Source organism: Ambystoma mexicanum, chromosome 1q, assembly GCF_040938575.1.
Source record: "Ambystoma mexicanum isolate Mex_15411 chromosome 1q, UKY_AmexF1_1, whole genome shotgun sequence".
Lineage (NCBI taxonomy): Eukaryota > Metazoa > Chordata > Amphibia > Caudata > Ambystomatidae > Ambystoma > Ambystoma mexicanum.
This window is the reverse complement of record NC_090922.1, coordinates 278723186-278745251: the sequence shown is the minus strand read 5'-3', so window position 1 is coordinate 278745251 and position 22066 is coordinate 278723186.

Sequence of the window (22066 nt, the reverse complement as noted above, 5' to 3'; positions counted from 1 at the left end):
TGTTTAATATGTGTTTTAGATATAGTGCATTTTTTAATAAAATATAAAGTCTTGGGAATTGAAACCAAGCTAAAAATGTGTCTGTGTATCCCGTCATCCTTATATTTGTCTACTAGCTCCTTCCATTTGTTATTTCTGATCACTGATATGGACATCCCACTAGAAAGACGGAATAATCTTTTCCATAAAAAAGACTCTATTCAGCTCCAGCAACCCGAGAGTAAACCCGATTGCACTCCATACAAAAGTGGTGGGATTATTTTTTTAAGGTAATATTTGATCATTGGGATTGCTGAAAATCTACCAAATTTCCTGAAAATGCCAAAGTTTCAATGATGTTTAAATTAGTTTTTTTCATCATTTGATCATACTTGTTTAGTTTCGATCTCCTTGAGTTCATTTCAACCCCTAAGTATTTAAAGGATTGGACAATTTCCAAGCATTCTTTTACTATGGCCCACTAAAATTGTGGCTTATTTTTCTTACCATAATTTAGCCCCAGAATGTTTGATTTTTTGACATTTAACTGCAGGTCCAGTGCCACAAAATATCCCTTGGTCGCTGTTAAAGCCCTTTGAATGCCTATGGGTGTCAGAGCGAACAAAACAATATCATCAGCATATGCCAAATAATCTATTGCTAGGCTGCCTAATTTAGGAGGGAAGTTTCTAATGTTTTTGAAGATTTTTCCCAAATCACAGGTGCACAAACTAAACAAAAAGGGGGCCAACAGACACACCTGCCTCAGCCCACAGCAGCTGGGAATCCACTTTATGTAATTACTGTGTTGATCTAGACGGGCTCTAACCTTGGTATATGTGTGTAAGGCTATCAAGATATCCACCAATGCCACTGGACATTCCATGTCCCTGAGCTTTTCCGACAGTTGATGTCAATTAACCCGATCAAAAGCCTGTGAGATATCCAAGAAGGCACAATAGATGGGCCTTTTCTTCGTATTTGGTCTGTATCTGGAGAAGATTGATTACAAAATAGATGTGCACAGTGCTTGGACCTTGTCGACAGCCCGATTGAAATGTATCAGATTTATTTTGTTTTTTGCTGTTTCCGTAAATGCTCCAAGATAATAGCCACAAAGAATTTACTTGAAGAATCTAGAAGGGAGATAGGGGGATAGTTAGATGGAATGGCTCTATCTCCCTTCTTGTGAATTACAACAATATCAGCCTTTCTCCAAGATGGAAGCAACATTTTTGTACCAACAATTTCAGAGAATAGGACACACAAAAAGGCAGCCCAAAGGTTAGGGTTGGACTTAAATGTGGCATTTGCCAAACCATCTGGGCCCGCAGTGTTTGAGGTCTTACTTTTCTTGATCGCTTTCAGTATTTCCTATAGATCCATTTTTATCTGGTCCAACCAATTACTGGTTAGATCAGGCATTCACCTCATTTGAATGCTACAGAGTGCAAAAGTGGGTTTCCCACACAGCTGATGATATAGGTTGACTTTGCAGCGAACACTGGTTCATTGGATCTTTAATTAGTCTCCAAAAGGAGGCTGAGTTTTTGCTAGTGATTGAGGACAGCATTGCCTCTGAGTCATTTATAAAGAGTAGGAACCAATGGCCACTTACCCAGGATTTGTACCAAAGTCTCAAGAGTCTGACTCTATCTTTATAATCAGAGGAACTTTGTCTTAACTGTCTTAATGCTTTGTTAAGGTCCCTCTTTCACTCTGCCAACACTGTGTCACATTTGTGTGTATATCCCTGCTTCTTTTTGACATTCTTACCACTCTGCACTTTTGGTAGATATAAGTTCCCCAGAACCTGTAGGATTGCTTAATCATAAGTGGTTGGGTAACACAAGTCACCTTCATCGTTTGAACCCATGTGAAAGATATGCTCATTAAATCGGTGTGATAGTGCTGGCTTTCAAACTAATGCATTTTCTCCACTACCAGTTTACACTTATTACTTATGGTATAATTCTCTGATTCCTGAATAGTTAACACTAACATTTGATGATCACTAGATTTAATGGCTTTACTCTAAGGTTATCACATTTCTGAAATAAAGATTCTGACAAAAATATATAGTCCAAAGTGGATCTCAAGCTATTCGCCCAAGTGAATTTGAGAGGATTTTCTTCCCTTAAGTTTCCATTTGCTATGGTTAAATCCCAAAAGTTCAATTCTGCTCTTACTAGTCTTCCTCGTTTCTTTGCCATTTTGGAATCCCGCCACCTCTTTGCTTCAGAATGCCATTTGGGGCCAGCCATTCGATCTTGAAGTCACAAGGTACAATTATCTCATCCTCTTTTTTCCAGAGAGTTTGCAATGAGAGCTGAGAGTGCTTCTATGAATGTTTCAATCGTTTTAGATGTTGGGTTAAAGTATATGTTGCAGATGTAACAACTTTTGTTTGACAAGGTTCTTCGGTCACTCACCATTTTTACCATTAGAATGTCTCTCCTATTTGTTTCTACTTCAGAAATCGATAAGCCTATGCAGTTTTTCACAGCACACAAAAGGCTCACTGCTGGGTGACCCCATGCTCCCTGAATAGTGTCTACTGTTAAAACCACATAGCCATCTATAATGGGACATAATGTCAACCAAGACTCCTGTAAACATAGTAAAGCATATTCAGGTAATTTAGAAAAGTCTAACACCAACAATGTGCATCCTCTGCAGTTCCGCAAAGCCAGACCGAGTGCCACTGATCATCTTCCAAAGGCTTTGGCATGTTCACTTCCATGTAGTGCAGACATTATCATGGACCAGTTATAAGTTATACTCAGTCGCTAGTCTCTCTGGATTCCGCTCGATATGTCTTTTCATTTCTTGAGTTTGTGAGTTTATAATTTTGGAGAGTGGGGTTTGCGGGGATCAATTCTTGAATGGAGCAAGGAGGAGATTGAGATGATTGGGATACTAAGTACTCTTTCGGGGCAGATTTAGGGACCATCATGAACTGCACCACATCATATCCCAATGTTAGGAGAGATTCCACTTCTGATAAGAACAAGGCCCTAATCATTCCTTAAGAAAAGTGGAGTTTTGCCAGGTTCAATCTGCCTTTCATTGGGAATTGAACCATTGCCCTATCACAGGAAGGAATCAGTCTCAAGCTTGGGATTTCCTGAAACAACTCCAAGATTTGAGGACCATTTAACAGTAGTGAATCTCTATTGGAGAACACCTCTGTAAAAAGCAATGAGCGGTCTACCCGCCAATTGTTCCTGGTAACTTCATCTCTATATTTTTCTCCCATGGGATTTGATTATTGTTCCATGTGTAATGGAATGTTCAACTCCCGCTTTCTTGTTTAAGCCTTTATAGAAGGTGTGTGCCAAGCCGAACAATTTGATTGAACTGGGCGGTGTTACAGGGAAATTATAGTGTCACCTTTCCCGATTTGGGATAACACTGTCGGGTTAAGCACCCTATCGGGCAGTTTTTCCCAGAATGAATCACCCTTATTTATTGGACACAATTTTTGTCTCCTCTCTTCTAATGTCAAAAAGTGACTCAGCTGGTTGGTCTTTTGATTACCAACTCATTGCTCCAAATTGAACAATGTGTCCACTTGAACTCCTGTTTGTCCTAGTTCATCCTGCTGCATATCAGATACCTTGCTTTTCAATAGTTGAGGTTCATTTATAGCAGAGTGGTCATTCACTGGCTTATTTCCAATTGCAATTTGGGCCCAAGACCCCATCTGGGGGGTAAGGGTGCCTCTTTCAGGAGCCTCGTTTGCAGTCTTTCCTGTGCTTTCAAAGGGATAGCAGGCTGCTGCATCTTCTCTGAGGTCAGGATGTTTACCAAAACTGTTGTTGGTGAAAAGTCCTCCATAAGGGCCATACTTAGGTCACCTGGTTCACCAACTCTCTCCATATCTGAGTAAAACACCATTATACTTCGGTCCAAGTCTTTGACTGGTTTTACTGTTAGGTTTACAAATCTCTCTATTGGACCCTTCATGCCCTCCACAGAGGTCTTAGCCTGTTTGATGAGTTTTTAATTTGATTTTCTTAGAGGACATAATGGTTCTTTGTATAGGGGTTTGCAAATGGTTAGGTTTGTCGGGCTTGTGCTAGGGGCCTCCTCCTCAATTCTGGGGGAAAGACTGTGTCTACACCATACATTTCTCATAAAACTCTGGGAACCACTTTGCCCATGGTTTGATGAGATCTTATGATTTTTTCTTTTCTTTACTTTTGGCGATTCCTTCCCCAACGTATTTATTGCCTTATCCACGATTGTACATTGGCCCATCTTCCAGTTTCACTGGTATTTTAAGAGTAATGATCAGAGCCAGAAGTTAAACTCCAAACCCTACCATGAATGAAGCCCTCTAAAAACGCCAATTAAGAGGACATTGTAGTTAGAAGGAATTGCTGTTTGTGACATTCTTAGTTTGTAGGAGTTCCCCATCCAGGAAAGGGTAAAATTCAAAGCATACATTGCCGAGCTAGGTGTATTGGGTGCATCATGCAAAGTAGTATGCATATGAATAGATCCCTTATCTTCTTGTGAGAGGTCATGCAATGAGAGGTCCAGTGGTGAAAGCATTTGTTTAGTGTTCAAGGTTTCCGAAGTAAACAGCATCAGAGATTGGGACAAGTTTTCGTCTAGCGCCTGTTGTAGTCCTGGGAAAAGGACATTCTCTGTCCTTCTGGGTTTGTCTCCAATTGATGTGGCAGGATTTTTCTCAAAAAAGGCGTTACTTGAACTGGCTCTAAGGGAGTCTTAGACATGTTTTTGTTTATGTTTAAACAGGATAACTGTAAAAGTACAGTATCAGTCAATGGTAAAGACATACATTAGGTCCCTGGCGGTAGCCGTGCCCTTTTTACTGGCATGGCTGCCGCCAGTAATGATTTTTTTCCGGGGCCCTGAAATGGGCAATAACCGGGTCATGTCGACCGGGTATTGCTCTTTTCTGGGCTTTGGAAAAAATCATTCCCAATTCCCATTCGAGCCCCATGGGGCTCAATGGGAATGGGGTGGATGCTAACAATGGGCCCTTTAATGACAGGCCCGTTGTTAGCATCCTGGACTGCTAGCGGGACCCGCTAAGGACGCCTGGTCTGACCAGGCATTCCTTAGCGGGTCCCGTAACAGCAGTCATCGTAATTGGGCAGCCCGTAATGAACGTACCAGCTGTTGTTTCCAGCTTGAACCACCAGATTTGCAGTACGGGAAACCTTTGCTCCACTCCTTATAGAATAAATACTCATTACTCCTTCTTTGAAGCACCTCATTAGGAGGACAGAAACTAGGTAACCTAACCAGTCTATTCCCCACCTTAATAGTGATTAATGCAAGTGCACGCTTTACTACGTTTTCAAAAGTTTTAGTATATTACTCAGTTAGTTACAACTTAGGTGTGCTCTCATGTGCAACGGACTGTTCCACACACAGTCACACCTAGCTGCTTTCAAAGGCACACCGCAGCGTGGTGCGGATTGCACTCACTGCCACTGCAACCAGAGAAAAATGCTTACCTAAAGCAGGCAGCCTGAATTGGGCTAGCTCGGGATGGGCCCCAGGACCACTGGTGTTGCCACATGCATCACCACAGAAAGGCACAGCACAGTACACACAGCATGATGGTCAGTACAGGCGGCTGCAAAGGGACCACAAGAGAAGGCTAACAAGCGCTTGCTAGACACTCACCACTCGCCACTCGCTATACGGCACAGTTCCTCAATACTAGAGGAAAGAACCTTAGGACATGTCAAACTGCGCCTTGTAGTAAGACAGCTACACCACCAGAGGCCATTTCCGGCATTCATTTCCCCATAGACAAAAAAGGAACAATTTTGCCAAAGTGCACAGCCCAAACTGCTGGATGGATTTGGACCAGGTCGAAACAACTTAGGCATGAAGCGTTGACTCGCAAGCCATGCATGGCTTGGGGTTATTCCGTGCTGTGATTATTTTAAAATTTGATGGAGAATGGGGTGTCCCTTCCCCAAAAATTATAGTTTTGGATTCCATTGTCCATTGCAGGATCATGGATTTCAGAAATGAAACAACCAGCATCTTGTTTTTCTCTCAATGCAAGAGATAATCGCAGCTGTTACCAAGGATATGTGAAAACAAAATGCAGTAAAAAGCTATTTGGAGATTAAAAAAAAACATACAAATGCCATCAGGGTAGAACTGGGGGGGTGGCTAGAAAGCACTGAATGAAATGTGGGATTTGGAGGGGGTCCAGGGACCGAGTGTGCAACTTATAGCTTTCTGTAGCCTCGGCTGTATCCGCGTGTAACCGACATCTGAAAGCAAATTGCATCACAGAAGCAGCTTGTGCTCTGGGGTGAAAGGGAGAGGGCAGGAGAGGTGAGGAGACCAGCTATCAGAGGAGTGGGGGAGCTTGCACAGATGAGGGGGGCACATGGTGAGGTGCAGGTGGTGCAGCAGGAAAGATATCTTTTCAGCCATTTTGCCGATATTCGTGGCTATATCAAAGGACTACAGATTACAAAGGACTACAAATAACAGCAGGTATATGTAGTTTGGTATCCGCAGCTATATCATTTGTGGTGTCAGTGTTTTATATATTGTTTTTAATACTTTGATGTCGGGTTGAAAAATCACTGGCCATGGCCAAAGGCAACGGTCAGTGAGCTGGTAGGTATTAGAGAGTCTTTTTTATTTTCAATGTTTTTTTTCAAGCTTTTCAGACTTTGGAGAAAGATAGAAGAAAATAATTTAGCAAAAACAATATAAAAAGGAACAATTGTAGTCTAGTTGTAGATGCACCACAAAATGTATTTTAGGTTGTGTATTCTCCTATCTAGTTTACTGTTATATATATTTTTTCCATGATTCTTATTTTCCAGTTACTTTACATCAGTACAAGAGTAGTGTTGTTCTGTATTCCTCATTTAAGTGGGATTGTAGTATAAAACCTGAAGTCACTCTCCCTTTTAACTGACTTTTTGTATCCGCGGCTAAGGTAAAAGTCAATGAACTGTAGCTGCAGGTATAATAAAAAAATGTTTTAGTAATTATTTTTTGTATTTGTATATTTATGTATGATGAGTAGTCTTTAAAAGGACTGTTATAGGGTACACTGAGTGTAGAAGTTTAGCACATCTGGAGTACTGTTTTGATGTTATGAAGGAACACTGCATTTCCTTCATTTGTTAGGTGTATTCAGTCATGCTTATTGAAATTGGACATGTAGAACTGTATGTTGTGATTTGCAATCCATAATTGGTTGTTGTCTGTCATGAATGCTGAAACTACTTTATTAACATTTTCAATTTTACCATTATATCTGGTGATCCATCTCTATGTTTTCCTCTGAGTGAGATTGGAAAAGATAAAGATGGTGTGAGGAAATAGTTCCATTAGTTTTCCCATGTCTTGTTTCATCATTAAAGTAAGGGACACCCCTCGTACATTCCCTAAATCATTGCCTCTAGAATTAATTAGTATGACCTCTGGGTGCCGTGTACTTCTCAGACCTAACAACTTTGGGAAAACATAGAACCAACAGCCAACTGTCTGCAATCAGCCACACAGTTCTGAAAGCAGCCATTATATCTGCAGTATTTGTCTGTTTCCAAGAAAATGATTCCTACTTTGAATTTCAAGTAGTTTGTATGAGTAGGGTATGTATGATCTGTCTGTGTTGTACTTTCTAATTGGTGGATGGTACTACTGTTAGTATTTGTGGCTATCAAACTAGCGACCCAGTGTGTGGGATTGCTAGTCGCTGGTAGACACCTCACCAATTGCAGCCGTGACTATATTAGAGCAAATGACTTGTAGTGTGTTGTGGACTTGTGGTAGTTGAGGTTATTGGACATTTTGAGTGGGGTGGTTTGTTATATGCATTGAGTGTTTTGGGGAATTATGAGAGTGGAGGAGGATAAGATAAGACGGAGGAGCGGAGGGGGGCCGGTAGGCATGGTAGAGACATTTTTGGGAGTTTGGTGCAGTGGAAATTGAATTTTGAATGAAAGCTTTTTGCGCATTGCTGCGCCAATCAACAGATCTATTAGATCTGCTCTTGTATAGCCACATCTATAAAAAAACACATGCGTAGGTGCGTCGATGCTACTCTGCGTTTCATTTGTTGCGACTGGGGCCACAGACATATTTCAAGCCAATACATTTTCTGTGCAATAATCATACTTTTATGTGTATGACACAGTGCAGATTTTTATTTGTGTATATTATTTCATGTACTTGGTTGTTCACTTATTTGATTTGAAGGTTTCAAGACCAATTTAGTTTGATTTGGTGCTTGCAAAAAAACGTACATCTACCCGCGGCTATAAGTGAGCCTTGTAGCCATGTTCAATATCCGCGGCTACGTTTGATGCTGAGCAGGGTGTTAATGGTTTTAGTGTTTCTAACTGGTTAGTGTTAAAGTTGTTAATGTGTACTTCATTGTGATAGGTTGCAGTGAACATGTCAGCCATTTTATTAGTTTTCTTATAATATTGTCCTCTCGTGGTTTTGATTTTGGAAAGTATGAAACTCCTCTTTTTGTCTACATTTCTCATTTTCACTGCAGAACTCACACTGTGAAGTTCATGTTACCTGTGATAAAATATGATTGGCATTAATGAGTTATTGGTAATTTATTTGTTGAAAGTTTGATTAGATGATATGTTTATGATGGGGCTGTGTGGTTTTCTTTGATTTTTACTGTGTTTGATAACAATAAAGTGCTGCTGCTGTATATGTAGAAAATGGGTGGGAATCATTATTGAAAGTTGTTTATAAGGAAAGAAATTACATTTTAGTGAGGTGCATGAAATAAAAGCAAGAAGTATGCTTGTTGTTTTCAAAATAAAAGATTTATCACAGAGCAGTAGAAATGTGATTTCTCCTACTATGCTTTTTCAATCACTTACGGTGTTTTTTTAAAGTGTTTATTGTGGTGATATAAAAATGTGTTTGTTTTAAAAAGATTTTCTTTTTTTTGCTGGTGTGGTGTGATATTTAGTGTGCCCATAGTAAAATGATCTGACTACTGTGAGGGCTTAAATAAAGATATTGGGGCAGTATCAGATGCAGGAATGCCCCCTTGGCTTTGGGTTTATTGATATGCAAACTCCTATTATGTAAAACACAGTGGGCCTCATAACGAGGTAGGTGGCTATGGAATGAACTGTGCCGGTAAGGGACCGGCACTGTTCATTCTTGGCCACCCTATTACGAGGTCTGCAGTGGGTCCCGCTCTGGAACGCCTGGTCAGACCAGGCATCCTTAGCCAGACCCGCTAGCAGACCAGGATGCTAAGAATGGGCTTGTCATTAACGAGCCCGTTTTTAGCATCCTCCCCTTTCCCATTGACCCCTATGGTCGGAATGGCCTGGTTAGTCCCCTTTTCCGGGACCCGGACCTGGTACCCGGTATGGGGGAAGCCATGCCGCTAAAAATGACATGGCTACCTCCATACTCGTAATGAGGCCCAGTATGTGTTAGGAAATGCTATTTTAGTATCGAAATTAGAGGTTGTAAAAATTTGGGAGGGTTTATTTGAAGTTGACATGTGCAACCGTTTTTCATAAGAAACTGTATTTTTGTTTTAACGTTCTTCTTGCTGTGCTGTTATTTGCTACAGAAATACTGGCAGCTGTCAATGGAAGTTTACTGGCCACTCAGTCATGGACAGTCCTGTGATATCCACAAACATGCTAGATGTTCTGGGGCATCTATGTTTATTTGTGTATGACAGGGCTGGTGAAAGCAGTTTTTGAATGTCTTACAACTTTGGTGCCACTGAATGAAACTGCATGAAATTCAGGAATTTCATTTTAGACAACATTCTGAATGGTTTTGGAAAGTGGGAAAAAATGAGAGTGGGGGTCCCATATTATTGTAAAGGCTTATAAATGTGCCATTTGACGACTCTGCAGAAAAGTTTGCAAAAAGATTTTAGTTCTAGATATAAATGTGTTTGCAAAGTTTAGTGGGATTTAGTGAAGAGCAGGCAAAATTAGAGGGGGGTCTGAACATTTTTAGATGGATTATAACTGTTTTGCCGTTTGACGAATGTGGAAAAAAGTTTCAGGAAGATTATAGACCCAACCTTGAATGTTTGTGCAAAGTTGAAATGGGTTTCATGAAGTGGGGGCTAAGTCATATGACTATTGTATGTACAAACATTTTGACAATTTGGAAAAAAACCGAATGTGGGCGGATTTTCAGCAAAGTCATGCAAGGAGCATTGGCAAATACCTGAAAGCATTATTATTTTGTGACTAGTGTCACAATGTTGTATACATTTTGCCTCTGGGTAGTGGGCCTGAAACTCGCAAACGCAAATGTGTACCCTGATTTGCTTGGGGAATGCAGAAAGGCTGATCCCTATACTCCATGGATTTGGAGACTTGTCATGGTTGTAAGCCATGAGCAGTGGCCATGGGTTACATTATTGTGGTTTATTGGACACTGAACTAGAATGCAGTGTAGGTGCACTGAATATTGTTTTTTTTTGTTGGTTCGGCTGGGATCATGGTGGAGCTTTATGGCATAAGCAATTGAATGATGATTTCCATCCCTGGCATGCACTGCTGATAACAACAGACATAAGTATGTGTTGCAAAACATGTTTCTTAAAGGAGCTTTATAGTTCTTTTATGTATGTGAAGAGTAGCCTATCTAATGTTCTGTTTTAAAGCTTGAGAACATTAATTATGATCAATTATGTTATGCAAGTTTCCTAAAATGATGTGAATAATGTGTATTGGAAATTGCATGAGCACTACAAAAAATAAAATGCTTGCAGCTCATGTGTTATGTGTATGGAAATGGGCTGCACGTCGAGTAGGTGATTCCTGCAGTGTGATAACACCAATATTTAATGAATCGTTGATTTTGACAATAGTGCCTACTTTACATGTTCCCTGTTTTTCCGTCTGGTAATGTCAGTGTTCTGAACAATAACAATCCTCTCATTCAAAAATGGGCTGCATGTTTGAAATATCTAATCCAAGAATAAATGTACCCCAAAAATGGCATAATCTCCTAAAACCACATGTCACTCTTATGTATATGTAAAAGCAAACAATAATATTTTAAGGAGGCAATATTAGTCACCAAACACATATAGATTGTCTACTATACATTTTTATACACCCAACACAATTATTTAGAAAGTGTATTATATCTTCAATTGTTTAAAAATATTTCAAATATTTTCAAACAGGGGAAGAAGTTATTCCTTCCCTGTTGGTCTTTTCCAACATGTCCGATCACAGGAGTACCAGCAGTGATGATGTTATCATTTGGATTTTGCATTCATTGCCACTGCGGAAGAAGGCAACTCACAAGAATAGCACTGCACTCACAAGAATAGAGTTGGCGCTTCTTTATAGTTAAAATCACTGTTCCATGAAAGGGGCAGAGGAGGTAATTTGCACATTCTGCAACAACGCTCTACCTCATGGGAATTCAAATGTTCTGTCTCTAAGTTTGGGGACATTAAGCATGATAAGTATGAATGGTTACCAACAGGGTTGTAATGAGGCCCATGGTCTTTTTCATGTTGTCATTTTTATTGCTTTACATATTTCCGGTTGGACATGTCTGATCACGAGAGTACCAGCAGTGATGATGTTATAATTTGGTTTCTGAATTCATTGCTACTGAGGAAGATGGCAACTCACATGAATAGCACTGCTGAGAGTTGGTGCTTCCTTAAAGTAAAAAAAAAACACTGTTCCATGAAAGAGGCAGAGGAGTTCACATTCTGCAACAAAGCCTATGCTGTGGGACATCAAATGTTCTGTCTGAAAGCTTGGGGAGATTAATCATGATAAGTCATTTGGTGCCAGTCTTCTTGAATGATCTGGATGATGTGTATTGGAAATTGCATTAGACGGTCTGGGCCATACTGGGCTGCAGTCTTTTTTGGCGTATGTGTGCTGTGATATGTTTATTGTAGCTGTGAGCAGTGGTTGTGCAAAATCAACCTGCACCCATTAAAGGTGCTGTTAGCAACAACTGGTTAGTATTGAAACACTGGTAGCACTGCAGCACTCTATTTGAAGAGTAATTAGAAACGGTAGAGATGTTCTGAAAGGAGGATTTTCATGACGTGTCTACAAATGTGCTGTATGTCCATCAGTACACTTGGATGAGCGAGAGGCCTTCACAGTATCTTTTCTTTCTTATGCAATGTATCTGCTGGAAGTCTTCATCCACTTCATCCCGGCCTAGTAATAATGTTTTATTTGGTTGAAGACTCTGAAGCTGGGGAACATCAATTATGAAACATTATTTGGTGCAAATCTTCTGGAATGACTGGATGATGTGTATTGGATATTGCATTAGATGTCTGGACCCTACGGGGCTGCAGTCTTTTTTGGGTTACATGTGGTCTTATATGTTTACGCTAGCTGTGAGCAGCGGTTGTGCATAATCAACGTCCACCCATTAAAGGTGCTGCTAGCAACAGCCAGAGTTTTCAAACACTGGCAGAACTGGAACACTCTATTTGAAGAGTCATTACAAATGCTAGAGAAGTTCAAAGAAGAGTCTTCATTTTATGTGACATTGTCTTTTTAGAGTTGTAATTTTTGTATATTTCCATCACCAGTTGGACATTTGAATATGTCCAACATTGTGCAAGAAAACACTGAGACATGTCTCTTGTAATGTTGTCTCAGAAAGATTGGGAATATTAATTATGATAAATGATTTGTTGCGAATCTCCTGGAATTATGTGGATGGTGTGTATTGGAAATTGCATAAGATGGTCTGGACCATACAAGCTGCAGTGTTTTTTGGCTTATATTTGGTGTTATATCTTTACTGTAGCTGTGAGCGGCGTATGTGTATAATCAAACTCCACCCATTAAAGGTGCTGCTAGCAACAGCTAGAGTTTTCAAACACTGGCTGCACTGGAGCACTCTATTTGAAGACTAATTAGAAATGGTGGCGAGGTGGAGAGGTTCATAGAGGTGGCTTCATGTTTCTGGCATTGTCTAGCTGTGTGTATGGACAGTGCAAACGCATGTTTGGATTTATTGACATAGCCATATTATGACATACATGCATACGAAACTGTCCAATCTGGGGGCGCTAAAGTCTGTAGGTGCAAATAATCACGACAAAAAAAGAAGTTTACATTTACCACTGCTTTCCGGGCTCTGCAATGAAAGGTTTTTTAGTAACTGCAGGCACTTTTGGCACTATACCCCTAAAATTATTTTTGTTTTTACTCACTTTCCCCATAATACTTAATTTTTCTTTGCTTTGTCATCTAGAGCACTTGAAGAGTTACTAGAAATGGTAGAGAGGTTCAGAAAAGCAGCTTCATTTTTTGTGACATTGGCCCTCATTACGACCCTGGCGGAAATCGCGGTGCTAAATGCACCGCGGAGCACGGCGGAAAGCTGCCGATAGCGCCATGGAGGATGGCGGATTTTCCGCCCCATGCCGACCTTGGCGGGGCGGTAAATCCCCATCCCCCATTTTACCCTTCCCCATTCCCATTTTTGCCCCATAGGGTATAATGGGTGTGGGGAAGGCGTTAATTGCGCCACCGCAAAATACGGTGGCGTAATTAACATCAAGGTCCCGTAGCGCCATGGATTTCTCCGCCCGGAAAAACCAGGCGGAAAACGTTCCATGGCGCTACGGGAACTCGTAGTAGGGCGGACGGGTCCGCCGCGAATAACGCTGGCGTAAACCCACTCCGCCAGGGTCGTAATGAGGCCCATTGTCTTTTTAGAGTTGTATTTTTTGTTGTTTTATATTTTCATCCCCATTTGGACATTTGAATATGTCTAATATTGTGCAAGAAAAGTAAGATGTAGCTCTTGTAATACTCCATTTTTTAAGTTTTAAGGCATTGTCTTTTTCATGTTGTCATTTTTATTGTTTTACATATTCCTTTCCGTTTGGACATTTACAAAATGTCTGATCACGAGACTACCAGTAGTGATGATTTTATCATTTGGTTTCTGAGTTCATTGCCACTGAGGAAGAAGGCAGCTCACTTGAATAACACTGCTGAGAGTTGGCGCTTCTTTATAGTTAAAAAACAAAGTTCTACTAACATCGGATGCCACCAGGGGGCGCAGACAAGATGGCAGCATGAGCTGATAGCTCTGTGCCTAGCCCCGTGAGAATGGCTGAGTAACTGTGGAGAAAGGGACCTAATTCCCCTGAGGAGGTGAAATTCGTCTGCGTGAACCAGTGGCCAGTCGGGCGACACAACTCCGAGCCCCTGTGGGGACCCCCACCCAGAGAACAGCCGAGGAGAACATCTTGGTGCCCCTCTCCCACCGGCGTAGCCATGGAATAGCCATTGGAAAGGCCCGCAATTGGCAGTGGCAGAGGCGTGTGGATAGTGTCCGGCACGCACCTAGAGTAGAGACGCTGACCCCCAGGAGGGGGTGGCAGTGCACGACTGGCTACGGAGGGCCACCACGCAACTGGGCAGTGATCCCTCCTGGTGTGGCCTGGGTGAGGTGCTCCGAGTCCCATGGAGCCTGGTGCCTCTCCGCTGCACCGGGGTACGGAATTCCCCCTCCCCCAACGCATCTTTAATATGTGGGGCCGAGACCAGGGCTCAACCCCTGCAGCGTCTGGGGGAGTGAGCAGCATTGCACACACTGCTGGGAGGAGGTGAGGACTGGCCCACCCACCCCAAATGCTGTAGAAGTTCTGTGGCCCTGAACGGGAGACCGCTCGCCTTGCGTGTGAAGACCGCTGGTTTATTGGAGCGGGCGGCCCTGCGGGGGTGAACAGGGTGATCGCAGTGTGAGTGCCGGGGAGACTGCCGTGGAACACATGAGGGCGAGTGGAGGCAGACTTGGGTAACCCCTGGACCACCGCCAGACTCTGGGAGAGGCTGCAAGCTGAGGGGAGCCCAATGAACTGTACTGCATACACACCATCAGCGCAAGGGAGGGTCGCAAACTCTGGGAGAGGCTGTAAATTGAGGAGGACCCAGCAGATTGTATGGCATACGCACCATCAGTGCAAAGGTACTTGACTGTGCTGAAAAGCTTCTTGGGGCACACACTGCTTAGCGACGCCTCATTGGGCAGAATATCGAATTAGCCTGACCCACACCGATGGGAACGGTGGGGGACATGAACCCCACGTTGACATTGTAGACTTGAGCCATAACTGATGCGTGCACCACAGGACATGAGATCGCCTGTTTTGGCTCTTGGGTGGTCCATGGAGCCACCCCCACCCACCAAGAGGTCTTGAAGCATGGGAATTACACGCTCTGGGGAATGCAACTAATGGGGCACTTCACCACCACTTGTCTATGCAGCTGTGACAGGCTGCACTGAGCCTGCCTCTGATATAACAAATGTTGAAAAGACACTTTGAGGTATCTATACGGTTAACCAGGAACACTAGTCTGGCGCTTGGGGTTGTCCCTGTCCTCCCCCTCGGGCACGCTTACTGGTGCAACGTTTGGACCTACCTCCCGCCCACTATTAAGGAGTTATTTGTGCATCACTGAGAGTGCAATCAGACATTCCACAGAGATGGCCCTGGAGATAAATTGATGACGCAGCGCTGCTGGTGACCGAGGGGATAGAACCTTGTGACCTGGGCGCATTGGAGAGACATCTGGTGGTCTGGCTGTGGGTGAGGGGGTTGGACGATCATACCACCCTGAGTTGGGCATACTGTGTGGAACTTGGGCTCCGCACTGGACCTGCTCCCATCCCTGAGGCGACCATTGAGCTTTATTAGCCGATACTGCTGGCAGGAAGTTTCAGTGTCTGTTTTGCATTTTCACCGGCGCCTCAATTTCAACCACAGAGGGAGCCCGGGCCATTCCCTACACTTGACTAACACAGCTGGGCCGTGGTGCAACCTCCATGAGTTGGAAGGAAGCTCTATCTAAATACCAGTTTCAGGTCAGTGGTACCTAGATGGCATCTGGGGGCTCCCCTGCTCCGGCTCCGGAGCTGGGCACCATGCAGAATAATATCCAGATGATCCTGGAGGAGATCAGGGGGATATGGACAGACATTGGGGGCTAAATTGGCAGACCTCACATCAAAGGTGCCCACATTGAAACACTGCATGGAGGGGGTTGAGAACAACCAGTTATTGACGGCGCGCTTGGAGACTCAAATGGAGGCAAGATTTATGGAAGTACATCGATGTGAGGAGGAATTACGTTTCAAGGTGGATGATGTGGAAAACCGAGAAAGAAGGACCAACCTACTCATCTTTGGCCTGGTGGAATCGGAAGGCGAAAGTCCACTTGGCCTGGAAGGCAAGGTGCAGGACATTATATGGATTGTACTGGAGTCGGATGCGGGAGAGGAGATCATGTTAGACAGAGTTCACCAACCTGGGGGGGGAGGGGCCCCCGCTCAGTACTGGCAAGATTGCATTATTACAGGGACAAAGATAGGATCCTGGAGAAAGCCAAAAATCTTCAGAGCATACAGTATGGGGAGTGTATGGTTGCCATTTACCAGGACCTATCTGCTCTCATGCTGCTGATAAGGAACAAGTGTGCGTTTGAATGGCAGGGGAGAAGCACCATCTTGTTTCTGAGGAAGATATCCAGAGGGTTACGAAAGACCTTGTGGGTGGTCGCGCTGGCCCCTCAGAAGGTCGGGCGGGGAAGACTTCGATCCTACTCGGGGTCCCAGCGGCCCAGATTCGCTCAAGAGGAAAGCTAAAGTGAAGGGGACCCGGAAGTTCCAAAAGACCAGACACCCCTCTACTGCCTCTGAGGGACACTTAAAGTAAAGTTGAAATTGTTTGGTAAATGCTTCATATATCATTGATATTAAAGTTGCCCCCATTAGGGCGGTTTTAGGGAAGGGGATTGATTGGCCTGGGCCCCGACGGGACATGCTTTCTCCTCAGGTTAAGCGGTTTCTATGGTTATTTCTGTGGTTGGGATGTTCTTGGTTGACTTTTATTGGTTGCTAACGTGGTGTTGGATGCACGGTCTAATGGGAGTTGTGTTATGAGAGGGCATGGGGGAGGAAAAATGGGAGAATCTGGATTTGGGGTCATTGGGACATGCTGATGATGATTACATGGGAGGGAAGCATAAAGTTGGGTAACCCACCGGTGGAATGTCTCGGGTTAGGGACGAGCTCCTGGTGGTTCGTTGACTGATCCCAACAAGTTTTGGGGGATGGACACAGGTGCCTCAGTTGGGGGACTGTGATCGCGGAGGCTGGGAGGGGACATGGGGACAGGGGGCATGTGGGAGCGTGGGCGAGGGAAGGGGCAACACTGGGGGGAGGTACTGGAGATGGGTCAGCATGGTTGAAAAGTTGATTATTGGGTTTCAATGGGCTCTGAATTGGAACTGTCGAGTGGGGCTCGAAGTGAACAGAACCATGGATGACAATGATTGAGGGGCGAGTGGTCACACTCAATGTTAAAGGCATGAACTCCCAGAATAAGAGATCTCTGACTAGTGACATGTTCCGCAAGCAACAGCTGATGGTCCGCTTCTTGCAGGAAACCCACTACAAACAAGGGAAGGAGTCAACGATAAAAAGGATGGAGATTGGGAGAAACTTCTGGGCTTCTCACAGGAGTACCAAGAAAGAGGGCGTAGGCATACTCCTGGGCAAGTCATTCCATCTCACGAATGTTGAAACTAAGAGAGGCTTCGGAGGGTGTTTTTTGGGGTCAAAGACACTTGTGAAGGTGAGCGAATCACACTGGTCACCCTGTACGCACCAAATGTTGGACAGATACAGTTTCTGAACAAGGTTTTTAAGGTGATGGATGATTGGGCTGAGGGTGCGATGATGCTAGCCATTGAATTTAATCTCATAATGGACCCTCTACTAGACTGGTGGTCAGCTAAGGTAGCGGGGACTAAAGGGATCACGAAGGATAACATTGCCCTGCAGAACCTCTTATGAGAGCACTATTGGGTTGACATATGGCACACGTCATGCCCGGGACCGGAGGTTATACTTTCTTTTCACCCTCACATCACACATACACAAGAATTGATTTACTGCTGGCCTCTGAGGAAGGGGGAGGGGAGTTTGGTATGCCGACGGTGGAAGCAATAACCTAGTCAGACCACAAACACTTGGTGGTCAACTGGACACTTTAAGGAACCCCCGAGGACCTTTAGGTGGCGCTGCAACAGCATGCTCCTAAGGGACCGGGTGTTTTGAGACTTTCTAAAGGATGAAATGAAAGCCTATTTTGAAACCACTGATAACAGGGACACTGAGATGGAGATGGTCTGGGAGGCAGCTAAGGCAACCTTATGGGGCCACCTTATAGCAGAGGGAGCCCGGCGCAAGTGGGAAAGGGAACTTATTAAGAGCAGACTACGGGATGAATTGAGGTATCTGCAGGCCCGATTTACCTGTAAAGTGGAAGATCGAAAGGCCCTCCTGGGTGAAATGTGGGAGAAGAGGCAGGTACTACATGCGATCCTAATACGGGAAGTGGTTAAAAGGATGAGGTACACATGACAAAGGTACTATGAACGGGCTGACAGGGTGGGTAACCTCCCAGCCCAGAGATCGAGGAGATGTAGAACTGAGAGGAGGGTGGGTTCCATCAGGGACAGGGGGGCAAACTGAGTGGGAAATGGGAGGATATTGTGGAAAGTTTTGCAGACTTCTATAGAGGGCTGTACACTTGACGGTAGAGTGAGTCACTGGAGGACATCTGGGCCTACCTGGCTGAACACCTGGCCCCCTGGTTGACGGATTTGGAACGTGAGGCATTGGAGGGGGACATATTAGAGAATGAAGTGGAGGTTGCCATTCAGAGATTAAAAACAGGGAAAGCCCCAGGAGGAGATGGCTATACCGCAGACTTTTATAAGCAGTTCCAACTTATCCTGTTAAAGCCAAGCTCTTTAATTGTATTAGGTGTCAGGACACCATTCTGCCTACATTCCCGCAGGCTCTAATCGCTGTGATCCCCAAACTCGCGAAGGACTTGGCAGACTGTGGCTCATAGAGCCCTATTGCTCTCCTAAATGTGGATGCAAAGATCTTCGCCAGGATCCTGGCGACGCACCTGGAGAGATACCTCCCTCATTTTATCCACCCAGTTCAGGTTGGTTTTGTGATGAACAGACAAGGCTCCGATAATATGCGAAAGACCCTCCATGTGCTGTACTCAAGGGTCGTCCGTGAGGAGGGGGCTCTTCTACTAACCCTGGACGCCAAAAAGGCCTTTGATAGGGTAAGTTATACCTTCATGGGTTAGGTCCTAGCGTCCTTGCGGATGGGCCCGAGGTGGCTGGGCTGGTTGTCAGCACTGTATTCCACCCCCCTCAGCCAGGCTGGTGGCAAATGGGATTGAATTGGGGTTGTTCCCACTGGAAAGAGGTACGAGGCAAGGTTGCCCTTTGGCCCCCGTCATATATGCATTGGTTATGGATCCCTGGGTGGCCTCGATCTGCAGTGATGAGGCATTTTGTGGGGTGAAAATGGGAGAGTCTCACTGCAAGCTTGGTCTGTTCGCCGATGATGCCCTGCTTTACATTACCAAACCAACCCAGATGGTACCCCGGGTATGGCAAAGGTTGAAACAATATGGAAACCTCTCTGGGTTCAAGGTTAATCTGGGCAAATCAGTGGTATTTATAGCAGGCAACCTGCCAGCATCAGAAGTGGAATATGTGGGTGGACTCCCCTTTCGCATTCAGAGAGATGGGTTTCGCTATTTGGGTTTTCAGGTGACGCGTGGTCCGAAGAACTTCTTTTCCAACAATGTCCTCCCTCTCTGGACAGTCATTAAGAGGGATATTGACAAATGGGTGAGATCGGGGCTTTCCTGGATGGCGTGGTTAACCAGGTGAAAATGGTGATTCTCCCCAAGTTTTTATTTTTGTTTCAAATGCTCCCGGTACTGGTTCCCAAGAAGTTCCTAAGGGAGGTGAAACAGGTCCTCTTAGTTTCCTCTGGGCAGGCAGGAAACATAGGATTTCCTATGAAGTGTTGAGTAGGCCTAAGGAAGATGGTTGGGTGGGCTTCCCGGATCTGGAAACTTACTATAAGGCCTCTCAACTGAGGATTTCGGTAGATCACTTCAAACCAAGGACAGAGAAGCAATAGGTGGTGATGGACAACAGGGTTCTGGCCCTGGTCACGTTAAATGAATGGCTTTGGGTCCCCAGGGCATACATATCTGGGATGGTCGTGCAACACCTGGAACTGGGGGTTTTATGGTCGGTGTGGAAAGAGGGGGGGTATTACGGATGGCTTACGACGTGGCTAGCTCCGTTGAATTGCATTTGGGCACCCCCAATTAGAGATAAGATTGACGCCCCTGAAGCGGTCCAACAATGGTATGAGGCTGGCCTCAGTAGGGGGGTCAGTTGTGGGTGGGGGGGATCCTTTGTGCCCCTGAAAGACTTGGAGGAAGCCCTGGCACTTAACAACCTCTCACTGTTTTGCTATCTCCAGCTGAAGGGTGCACTCACTGAACCCACTTGGGGAGACACCCTTAGAAGAGATCTTACAGAGTTTGAAAAACTTCTCATCTCCAAACGGGGATCATAGGGGGTCATATCCAACCTTTATAAACGTCTCATGTTCGCAGCTCCAAAGGATCCTCCGCCAGCGCGAACACAATGGGGGAAGGATTTAGGGGAGAAAATAGGTGATAGGAGATGGTCCAAAATGTGTAAACGAACCAATCATTCAACAGCCTCACTCCGATTCCGACATCAGGCCCTGAAGGTACTTCACAGGTGGCACCACAAGCCGCAATGGATGGCCAGGATGAAAGCGGGGTATTACGTACATTTTTGGAAATGTCGAATAGAGAAAAGTGACTATATACACATGTGGTGGAACTGCCCAGTGGTACAGACGTATTGGGGTGAGGTGCTGTCCTGGATTAAGGGTGTGGATGGAGTGGAGAGGGATATGTCTCTGTGGCTTCTACTTTTTTGGGATTGATGTGGGTGGGGATCATGCAGAGACACAGGGTCACATGATACAGATCATGTTGGTTGCAGCTAGGTGTTGTTTGGACCAGAAATGGAAAAGTACAAAAATGCCCGGGGAGAAGGACTTGGTTATCAAAGTCTGCACTATTTATGATATGAAATTTTTGACGCATCTTATTGATGAATCCAAAACGGACATTGAAGGTTTGTGGCTCCCCTTTTTTGAGAAGTACGGACGTTCAATATGAGATTATGGGTGCCTACTGTGAGGGGAACATGATTCCAATGGACCCTTTGGAGCCTCCTGTAGTTCGGGTAACATGTGGTATGATATGGGTACTGCTGGAAGGGTTTTGTTGAGCCCAAAACCCGGGTATGCTACTAAAAAGAAAGTCCAGACTGTAATGTGAAGTAATAATCAAGAGCCCAATTGACACTGCAGACATACATGCTTGATCCATGACCATAGGAAGGGGAGGGGCATGGGTCGGGGAGGGGATAATGTTACAATGAATGTTAGGATATGAGACAAATTGAACATTGTGTGTTGTTATAACCAAAAAATTGCAATAAGCTTTGATTACAAAAATAAATAAAAAAACAAAGTTCCATGAAAGAGGCAGAGGAGGTACTTTGCACATTCTGCAACAAAGCTCAACGCCCTGGGACTTCAAATGTTCCGTCTCAAAGCATTGATCATGATAAGTCATTTGGTGCAGGTCTTCTTGAATGATGTGGGTAATGCGTATTGGAAATTGGACAAGCTGGTCTGTCCAATTCTGGACTGCAGTATTTTTTGACTTATATGTAGTCTTAATTGTTTACTGTAGCTAAGAGCTGCGGTTATGCATAATCAACTTCAGCAGTAGTGTCAACTGCACAGACTCCTGTTTTACCAACTCCCAATCTTTCCATGATGCAGGCCATGTGCAGATGATGTATTGAATGGGTAGTCAAGGGAGGTGCTACATTTGTGGAATGGTAGAAGTTAATAGTTGAATACCTGATTACCTTTAATTCTTAATAATTGTTTTAAGTGGCAGTTTTGCCCCACTTTTTTTCTACAAATAAACTTTAAACAAATTATAGATATGTGTTGCTTTTTATGTAAATTCTTTGTTAGATGTTTCATTCTTATGTGTTTTCCTCCCCTATTGCATCGCCTTCTTTTTTTCCCCTGAAAAGGCCTTGTTAAGAGTCACATTTTAAGTTACACAAATAGATAAAAT